Source organism: Dromaius novaehollandiae, unplaced genomic scaffold (genome assembly GCF_036370855.1).
Source record: "Dromaius novaehollandiae isolate bDroNov1 unplaced genomic scaffold, bDroNov1.hap1 HAP1_SCAFFOLD_37, whole genome shotgun sequence".
NCBI lineage: Eukaryota > Metazoa > Chordata > Aves > Casuariiformes > Dromaiidae > Dromaius > Dromaius novaehollandiae.
Genome location: NW_026991398.1, coordinates 17762 through 23440, shown reverse-complemented (window position 1 = coordinate 23440; position 5679 = coordinate 17762).

The window sequence follows — 5679 nt, the reverse complement described above, 5'->3', positions numbered from 1 at the left end:
TCACACCCTAAGACCAGGGCCACGCAGGGTTTCCCTTCGGAGTTTGGTCGCTGGAGCTGTCCATCAGCGGTGTGTTGTTGTTGACGGGGGCTACTTGAGGCCGGCTCACCGGGGAGGGGTGGCCCCCTAGTTGCCCTCCCCGCTTCTCGTTTCCCAACTGTCGACAATCTTGTGCTCTGTGTCCTGGTTTTCCACAGGCCCAGCATGTAAGGCTCCCCATACCCCCTGTTGGGCGCGCGTAACTTCCCTTATTCGTGCACTGTGCTCTCAAATGGCCCATTCGCCCGGAGCCAAAGCATGGGCCTCCTTTTGGACCTCCTCTAGCTCTAACCTCCGGCATTGCCATAACTGCTGCAGCAATCTGTAGGGCTGTGGTCTTGTCCCGGTGTTCTAATACGTACTTGATCGTCTGCCCTAGACTTGCTCCCTTAGGCGCTGTTCTTAGGATTTCTTTTGTCAACTCGTTGCCCTGCTGTTTGATACATTCCAACATCACCGCTCCTTTTGCAGCGTCTGGTAAAGATGCAAGTTCTACTGCTGCCTGTAGCCTGTCACAAAACTTGTCAAACGGCTCTCCCACTCTCTGCTTCACAGTCGTCCATGGGTCTGCCTGCTGCACCAGTGGCCCAATATCATCAAAGGCCTTTCGAGATGCTTCTGTTGCCACCAGTATCTCCCGAGGTCTCAGGCCCGCTGCCTGCTGCTGGGGTGTAGCCATGGTCGCATCATTTCCTCTTAACCGCGTTAGGGTGGATTGGCCCAGTGGGTTCTGCGGGTCTGCCTGCGCGGCCATCAACGCCTGCTGCAGGCGCGAGGTCCACGCTTCTTTCCACATAAGGACCATCGTGGGCGATAAAACCAGTCGCGCGAGGGCGCGACAATCCCACGGTATTAGGCCTCCCGCGTGCGCTGCGTCCAGCAACGTCTGTGTCACCGGGTGTCGCAGGCCCTGTTCTTGCACTGCTTTCAATAGCTGTTGTACCGTCTTTGGGTCAAGGGGCATCCATTCCACTGCCCCCCCCCCCTCCCCCGGGGCAACTCGTACTGGGAAGGCCCCTACTGGCGCACGAAACTTGAGGCCACTCAGGGCACATTCCGTCGCTATCAGTTTCCAGTCTGTTAGGGGAATTTCTTTTCCCCCTCCCGCTTGGGTGGAACCTGCTGTCTCTGATAGCCCTCTTTGTTTAGCTGCTGCCTCTGATAGCCCTCTTTGTTTAGCTGTTGCCTCTGATAGCCCTCTTTGTTTAGCTGTTTCTTCTTCCAGAGCTGTAAGCAGCATAAACATCTGCTCCATATCTCTTGTGACTTTCCTCCCCTTTTTCCCTCCCGCCTCTGACTGCGGCGGGGAACTCCGCCCTAGTTGCTGCATCTTCGTTGTTATTCCTTCTAAGGAGTCAGAGTCTGTACCTGAGTCTTCAGTCTCCTCCTCCCGCAATGCTGGTCGACGCCCACTCCTCTCTCGGCCAGCGCCATCTTTTCCCGGGTGCGGCACCCTCGGTCCTTCCCCTGCTTCTGGTCTTTCCCCTGCTTCTTCTCTTCTTTCGTCCTCCCACTGCACCCGAATCATGGCCCCCGGTAGCCAGTCTCGGGGATCATCCACTATAAGCGGTCTTTCCTTTTCTTCTGCCTCCTCCACTTTCACCTTGCTTTCTTTTCCTCTACCCGCCTCTGGCTTTTTCATATCTCGGTCTCCACAAAGGTCTCCTGGTTCTCCTAGTTCTCCCCCTTCCATCGCCCTCATCTCTTTCCACGGATACCGCGGCGGTGGCGGAGAAGAGGGCGTTATTGGGTAAGCCTCTGGAGTTTCTGCCTCCCCCTCTCCCCGCTCTGGTTCTTGATTAACCGCCTCCTCCTTTATGTCTGTTTCCACACTCTCCGTTCTCACTTCATCCCCTACTATCGTCTCGCCCTCTATCTCCTCCGTTCGCTCCTCTGCGTTCGCTGCTGTCTGTGTCGCCATTTCCGCGGACATGTGCAGCGCCGCGCGGGCAGCCTGCCAGGTCTCAAGCTCCTCCCTAGTCCTTTGTAAAATGATCGTTATGTCTCCCCATGTCTTAAGCTCTGCGGCCTTCTTAGTGGCCATAGCTCTCTGAGCGAGTGCTCGAGTGCACTTCTCCCAGTTAGAAGGGGAAAAAATGTCCCCTGGTCTAACTATCGCTCCATCTTTCAGGAGCCGCCCGACGCAGTTCGCTACTGCATCCGCTCTCATAGAGAGCCCCCATTCCTGGGCACCCACGCGTACAACCTTAAGTACCGCGTCCATGATCCGGATCCTCTCGACCGCATGCGGTCCGCCGTCTCAGCTATCACGTCGGGGTCACCACTTGTCGCCTTCTGATGCGACAATCTCCCGTTCGCCTGAGACGGCACGGAGGCTCCCCCAGCCTCCGGGCCAATGAGCACTGACACCAATATGAGGATGCTACAAATGGCGTTTATTGTACGCATGTATTCGCTTATATACCTACAAGCATACTGCTATCTCTACGTCATATCCTTCCTCTTCCTTCCTCTTTCCATGCCATCGCGAGATCATCCGATCGCCATTCCCTACATTTCTGTTACATTCTTGTAAAGGAATAAAATGTTCTGATTCATGCTCCTTGTCCTCAGGAGTCTCTCGTTTGAATCTGACCCAGAGACCGTGTTGGAGCAGGAAGCCAGGCTTCCCCCTTCATCAGCAGAGGTGGGGGAACCTCAGAGCCCGCTAGTCTGAGCTCCCTCGCATGCCCTCAGTGCAAGGAGAAGCATTTCTGTTTGCAGTGTGTCTTTCAGCGCTGACACCAAGGGAGCTAAGGGGGGCACACAGAGGCTCAGACAAGTAAAGACGGGGCGACACCATGGCTCCCATGACCATTAGGCAAGCTCTGTTTCCGTAGCCACAGCCAGGCTGTGATCTCACCACCCTCTTCAGCAAGGGTGGCAGCTGGCTGTCCCCGTGGGCTTGTCCCTTTCCTCTACAGTGCTCCAGTGCTCACAGAGGAGTGGGAGTGGAGGGGAGGAAGATCTCAATGCAGCCTGTGGGGACAGGCGCTCTGCTCCTTAGGACCATCCTCCCACTGCCAAAGCAGGCATTTCCTTGCTGCAGCCTTTGTGTGAGGGCTGCAGCTTTCCTGGCGACATGTCCACCAACAGCAGCAGGACTTTCTTTTTCAGAGTGGTTCTCATTTCCACACTGCCCTGCTGTACTCTAGTGGGTGTATATGGTCCAAGAGTTCTCCTAACCTCGTGGCAGTAGGGTTTTGTTGCCACGTGCATTCCTGTGAGTACAGGCAGACCAGGTAATGGGTGCCTTTAAAATAGAAGGGGCTCTCCTCAGACACGTGCCTCAAGTCTGGCTTCTGTTCAGAAGATGGAGTTAAAAATACACCCAAGGGATTGAACCACAGACGGGCCTGCTGTTCTGCCTGTGTTCTCCGTGGGCTGCAGAGGATGAGCTCAGAGTCCCACTGTGATTTCTTAGGGACTGAGGACTGGATTCGTGGCTCATTTCTCAATGACCAGTGACCAGTGGAGATGGAGAATGGTCTCTGAATTGCCTGCCCGGGGCTGTCCCATGGGTGACAGCGCTGATGAGAGATGCCCATCCTTCTGGAGGGGAATCTGAACCCCCAGGAGAGCTCAGGGGATCTCCAGGGTCAGCGTGTACCTGGGGGAGGGCAGTGAGTGGAGCCTCACAAAATGAGGGATGGTCCATGGTGGAGTGACCAGAAGGTAGAGCACTGAAACCTGGTATGCATGGGGAAACGAGGGCTCTGCAATTGCAGAAGAGGCAGTGGGGACCCAGGAGTCCCAGGGAAGGGGCACTGGAGAGTGATTCCTGCACCTGCAGTGAAACACCACAGGCTGGAGCTGGTGCCCACCCAAACACATCTCCTGCCATTGCAAATGTCCTGGGGTCACTCTGAGCACAGACACCTGCCAGCAGTGTCAGTGGTTTTGAGCCATGTCTGGCTGAGTCTGCTTCCTGCCCTGACCAGCATGGCTAGTGCAGAGTCAGGAGTCACCCCGTGCCCCCACAGCCCACTCGCCCTGCAGAGCAGCACCGCCAGCCCGTGGCCTTGCAGGGAGCACAGGGCAGGGGTGCAGGAACAGCCAGGCCAGCATGAACACACTGACCTGGGGAAAGGCTCTCTGGGGAGCAGGGATGTCCCAGGAGAAAAGCAGGGCAGCGTTCAGAGAGAGCAAATGAGAAGAAGAAGAAGGTTTCTCTGTGCACCAGCTTGGGACAGGCGGCTCTGTGCCCAGGGCAGCAGGAGCTGCCGGAGGGGCTGCAGGGCCAGGGCTCTGGTGCTGTGCTGGGCAGCGGGGTGGGCATGGAGGGGCTGCAGGCAGACAGGGAGGGGGATCTGCTGGGCACAAGAGCAGGGGAGACAGTGACCAGCTTCATTGCGGGGCCTCGTCCCCCATGCCAGGGATCTGCTGCCCTTGTCCTTGGGCTGTGCCTGAGCTATGCTGTGGATATGCCTGTCCTTGGCCCTGCACCTCTTGGGTGCTGACCTGACCCTGTCCCCATTCTGCTGACCCAACTCCCCATCTCTGCCTCAGACCTGTGTCTGACTATGGTCAGGAAAGCCTTGGCAAGGGAAGCTGGGACCCAAGCAGATCCCAGAGAAGGTTGTAAGTGAAAACATTGGCCATAGAGACACAGCAGCAACTCTTGCCTGACAGCCCACTTAAAGAAGTAAGGAGTGCTTTGGATTTGGACCCCCTACCCGGATGACGCTGCACATGGAGCCTTAGCTAGATGAAAAAGTGAGAGCAGCCACTTGGGGTGTGCTTTTTAATGTGTAGTTATGAAAGCAGATTGCTCTGTATCACACCTTGAGTGTCTAAGCACCACTTAATGCTGCTTAAAGGTGCACTCAATGGAGCACCACAATGCTCTGCTACAGAGCACTGGAGTGCTGGGAGCAGCAAGAGCTGGGCTGCTGCGTGTGGGAAGGGGAGCTGGCAGTCGAGGGTGCCGGCAAGGCAGGCAGGGCAGTGACCCACCAACGAGAGGTGCCGTCCTGCAGTGCTTGGACAAGAGGAGCAGAGCAGGTTTGGGGATGGTAACCAGGGTCAGGTGCAGTTCAGAGATCACAGACAAGAGCGTAGGGCTCTAAGCAGCCCTGCTGTGCGTGGGAGGTTGGACTGGAGACCTCCGGGGGTCTGATCCCACCAAAAGTCCTCTGCAACTCCATGAATGGAAAGACCCCGGGCACAGAGACAGGCTCTGCCTTTCCCATGAGCTGCACTGCTGGCAGGCAAGGGGCAGTGTTAAAGATGGCCTCTGACCCTAGGTTTCCCAAAGCAGAGTCTCAGACGTGGAGTATCACAGACTCATTTACTCTAAGTGGTACAGCAGCAAATGACAGCTCGAGCTGGGTGCCTCTGGAGAGGGACCCAAACAGAGAAACTCCTGGGCAATTATAACTTTTCAATCTAAGTTCTCCACCCCTGACGTGATAGTTCATACCAAGAGTAATATTCAGGTCTGGGGTCTTCCCATTCCCTATTGAATCCTATCGTCGTTTCTCCAGGTCTGGAGGAGATAGTTCCAGACCATAGCAACTAACACTGCCCCAGCAGTGAGAGCAGGCTTTGTTTCTCAAGCTCCTGAAGCCCTGCACAGGCCTTATTTCAAAGCCTTGACACCCTCCCTTTCGGAGTGTGAGACAGAGGAATGCAGACCGC